Source organism: Talpa europaea (assembly GCF_964194135.1).
Source record: "Talpa europaea genome assembly, contig: HAP1_SCAFFOLD_221, whole genome shotgun sequence".
Taxonomy (NCBI): domain Eukaryota; kingdom Metazoa; phylum Chordata; class Mammalia; order Eulipotyphla; family Talpidae; genus Talpa; species Talpa europaea.
In genome coordinates, this window is record NW_028167903.1 from 28,597 (window position 1) to 33,012 (window position 4,416).

The 4,416-nt window shown below is 44.7% G+C and overlaps 1 pseudogene across 1 annotated transcript; it reads left to right on the forward strand.

Moving 5' to 3' along the window:
• The first annotated feature begins 253 nt into the window (after window positions 1–253).
• Window positions 254–4,148, forward strand: LOC311188102 (patched domain-containing protein 3-like; annotated as a pseudogene). Its single transcript has 4 exons — window positions 254–420; window positions 475–634; window positions 684–928; window positions 2,094–4,148. The product of its transcript is annotated as a patched domain-containing protein 3-like (transcript).
• Window positions 4,149–4,416: the final 268 nt, after the last annotated feature.

The following is a 4,416-nucleotide window of genomic DNA, read 5'->3' on the forward strand; positions in this document are numbered from 1 at the left end:
AGAGCAGAGCAGATCCTGAGGCGGCATCTGTGCCCCAGCAGCTCCCTGCCTTCGTGGGGCAGCCAGAGCAGGTCCTAGTGTCCAGGAGCCCAACGCTAGCCGGGCTTCGGGGCCTTCCTCAGACCCGCCCCGCCCGCCGTCTGAGAGAGGGGAATCACCCATCCAGGAAGCCCAGGGGCAGCAGCCACCCCCTGGGAGGCCCCGCTGCCACACCAACTGCCTGGAGCAGCCCCTCGCCCAGGGCTTCCAGAGGATGGGGCTGGCTGTGGGCTCGCACACCTGGCTCTTCCTGCAGGCTCCCCTGCTGCTGATGGCTGTCCTGGGCACTGAGTGGATTTACCTTCCCAGGGAGACCGAAGAGAGCCTGGAGGAGAAGGACAGCCCTTCGGGCAGCCCGGGCAAAGCCGAGCGGCGCTTCGTGTAGGCACATTTCTCCACCAACGAGTGGCCCCTCTTCTCCCCGTTGCGGTCCAGCGCGGAGGTCACCTTCGCCTCCATCCTGGTGGTCTCCAACACTGCCAATCTGCTGGATCAAGTCATCTTCTCAGAAATTAGTCAACTGGACGAGGCAGTGCAGACACTGACCGCACCCCAGGGAGATGGAACCCAGGTCCTACCCTCAGGTGTGTGCCAGGTACCAGAGCACTTGCATGCCCTCCAACCCACTCCTGTTCATCTGGCAGAAGAATAACAACATGGACCTGAAAAGCATCACCTTCCCTATTTACAACACCTCCGCTGCGCCCCTCTACTTGGCTGGCCTCTTGGGTGGAACCCTCCTAGGTCCTGGCGCAGGGACAAGCCGGTTACTCTTGCAAGCCAAGGCCATGTGGCTGCAGAACAACCTGAAGACCGTGGATCCTGAGGACAGCGAGCACAACCAGAAGTGGCTGCTCGAGTTCCTGGACCAAATTCATGCCATTGAAAAGCATCTGGCCTTGAAGAACATCCTGGTGCCCTGGGCAGGGTTTAGAGGAAGGAGAAGGTGGGAGGGATAAGACCTGTCCAGGGATGTGCCCATGCCTGGCTACTTGGTGGAGGCCTTGACTTGAAACCGACTCTGCTCCACTCTCTTTGAAGCTTAAGCCAGCTTTCTTCAAGGGACACCAAGGGAAGCCACCAGCCTTGATACTGGGTCACATTCCAGTGGGAAACACTCATTCTACACACCAGGGGTGGGCGTGTTCAGGGCAGACATTGATCTTCAGGGTTCCTTTGGGTTTTCTAGTCAGAATTCTCTCACTTCACATCTGTGCTGTATCTGGAGCCCCCGAAAACTTGCCTGGTGTCACTGGAATAAGAAACAAACCTTTAAGCTGAAGTTTCCTGGTGTTTCTGAAAAACACAACTAGCTCAGATTTCTCCAGTATTTTCTAGCATCCTGCCAGGCACCACAGATGTTGAGCAAACGTGCTAATACTTTTGTTCAGGCCTGGTGAGAGACACCCGCTGGGAAACGGCTCTGAATAGCATGCCTTGCTGAAATTATACTTTGTATTTAAATAGCAAAAGCTAGTAATCTACTCGTCATTTAGAAAAAGCCAACATTTCGGCAGTTATTAATGATTACACAGTATTAGAGAAAATTGAGAATTTTTATACTCAGGAATGGTAAACATTGGCTTTTCTTTTTAAAGATATATTTATTTATTTATACAAACACTGGGCCCCAGTCAGATGCCCCAGAGGGTGAAAGAATTCACCATAGCCACAGCAGGGAACAGAACAGGCAGACTGACGAAATACACTGCTGAGGGGAGCAGCGGGTGTGGCAGGAGAGGTCTGTCACGTCAGGGGGACCGTCTCCTGGCGGCCTACCATTCAACCGCTGCGCCACCAATGGAGGCCCAAACATTGGATTTCAAAAGAAATCTTAGAAAGCATGGCATGGATTGGTGGGGAACATTTTTTATTACCTTTATTCTAAAATCATAATTCACATATTTTAATCTTTTACAAAACTGTACCATGTTTCAATCAATAAGCTATAATATTTTGATAGATCTTATCACACATACACAAATATTGGAATTAAAAGTTATTGACCTGCGTGCACTTTTATGACAGGTGGTCTACTTTACATCACTTTCTAGGAAAATTGAATTTGAGGTGACTGCTAGGACAGAGGTCCCTTTGTTTTACACGGCATACCTTCTGATCATGATTTCTGCCTGGCAGAAGACCTATATCATGGACAGCGTACAACAGAGAATGTCTGACATCTACTCCCACGTGGCAGTGTCCATCACCATCGCCACTCTCACAAATGTCCTGGCCTTCTGTACAGGGTTGATGACCTCCTTTAAGTCCGTGCATTACTTTTGCATTTATATGGGAACAACCTTCCTCTTTTGTTATTTTTATAAAATCACCTGTTTTGGCGCATTTATGGCCCAAGATGGTAAGAGAGAAGTGGCCTTTCTGCACTGGCTGCAAAAGTCAGAGGGTACCCCGAACCAAAATTCTTCCTCGCTGATAAGGTGCTCCTGCCTACCATTTAGTTCTCTTCGAACTGATGAAGAATCTAACATCCATCCAATGAACTTGTTCTTTAGAGATTATTTTGGCCCCTTTCTCACAAACACTAAGTCCAAGTTTATGATAGTGGTTTTATACCTTCTGTACATCGCATTCAGTATACATGGCTGCTCCCAAGTGCAGGAAGGTTTAGGTCTTGGACATTTGGCAAGTGACGATTCTTATATCACACCCTATTTTAACATCCATGAAGAGAATTTTTAAGATATGTTCCCTTAGTGATGGTTATCATGACTGAAGCAGTTGACTACTGGGATAAAGACACTAGGCAAACATTGGTGAAATGTCTGACCACTTTTGAAAACAGTGACTATGTCATTCAAAATCTAACTCAGTTTTGGTTACAAGCATATATACAGTATATGGAAGCCAATATCTAAGCTGTAAATGACAGAGATAGATCTATAAACAACATTCCTGTTTTTTTATTGCATATTCCAATTTTTATATATAATATTAATATTTCATCATCACATGAGATTACTTCTTCCCGGGCCTTCATTAAGACCACAGGTGTTTCTTCTTCACGCAGTAAGAAGAACATGTTATTCCAATTACAAAGTTATGCCAAAAGGTGTGAGATTCCCCTAATGGTGTATAACCCAGCATTTATCTATTTTGATCAATATTCTGCCATCTTAGAAAACACTATTCGAAGTGTCATTGTTGCATCCATAGCTATGTTCATTGTTTCTTTATTGTTAATTTCCCACCCATTGTGATCCTTTTGGGTCACTTTTTCTATTGGGTCTGTGATTGTAGGAATAACAGGTTTCATGGGATTCTGGCATATCAACCTTGATTCCATATCCATGATGAATCTTGTGATTTGTATAGGGTTTTCTTTTGATTTGTGTGCACATATTTCATATGCATGTTTCCAGTTCTGAACCCTCAGCAAACAATAAGCAATTGAGGCATTGTTTTTGCTAGGTTACGCAGTGTTACAAAGTGTACTGTCAACAATAATAGGAGCGTCTGTTTTATCTGTAGCTAGCACATACATCTTTAGGACATGTTTTAAGATTTTGTTTCTTGTCATGGTATTTGGGGTTATTCATGGCCTAGTGTTTATTCCAGTATTCTTATCCATTTTTTGAAGATTTGTTGGAATATCACTAACAAATCAGTGCTCAATGATAGAATTCTTTTTTTTTTTTAATAGAGGCATGTTTATTTATTTACTTGTTTGTTTTTTGTTTATACATGCACTGGGTACAGTCAGACATCAAGCTCGGGAGGGTGAGAGAATTCACCAGAGGCAGAGTGGGGAGCAGAGCAGGCAGAAGGACAAAAGTACACTGCTGAGGGGAGCAGCAGTTGGCAGGAGAGGTCTGCGTGCCATGTGGGACCCTCTTCTGGTGGCCGGGGAACAGCCAGGGATCGAACCGGCACCGCAGAGGCTGCGGGCAGCTTCTCAACCCAGCGCTCAACCGCTGTGCCACCGGAGAGGCCCTCAATGATAGAATTCTTGACTGCCCCAACGCAGTCTGGTAAAAATGCTCTATTAAGGACAGTTGATAAACTGAAAACAAGGCATGTTTCCTTGATTTGGAAATCTCATTCCAAGCTGTTCTTTAAAATATCCTGAGAAAAATTCATTAGTCCTACATTAAAATAATTTTAGTAAATTAGGAAGTCTTGTCATCTGTATTGTAAACTATAAAAATTGGGTGTAAGGTAAAACTTTCCATTGATTTTTTTTTTTTTTTTTGCTTCTGTTTTTTACCCTCTTATCATTAGCCTTTCTGCCTGGAATTAAGAATTTTCTACATTATATATACTATCAGTGGGATGTTATGTGTATTGTACTTCCTATATGCATTACTATGTAAAGGTTCAAATTATTATTACTTATTCTCCATACTAGGACATTTC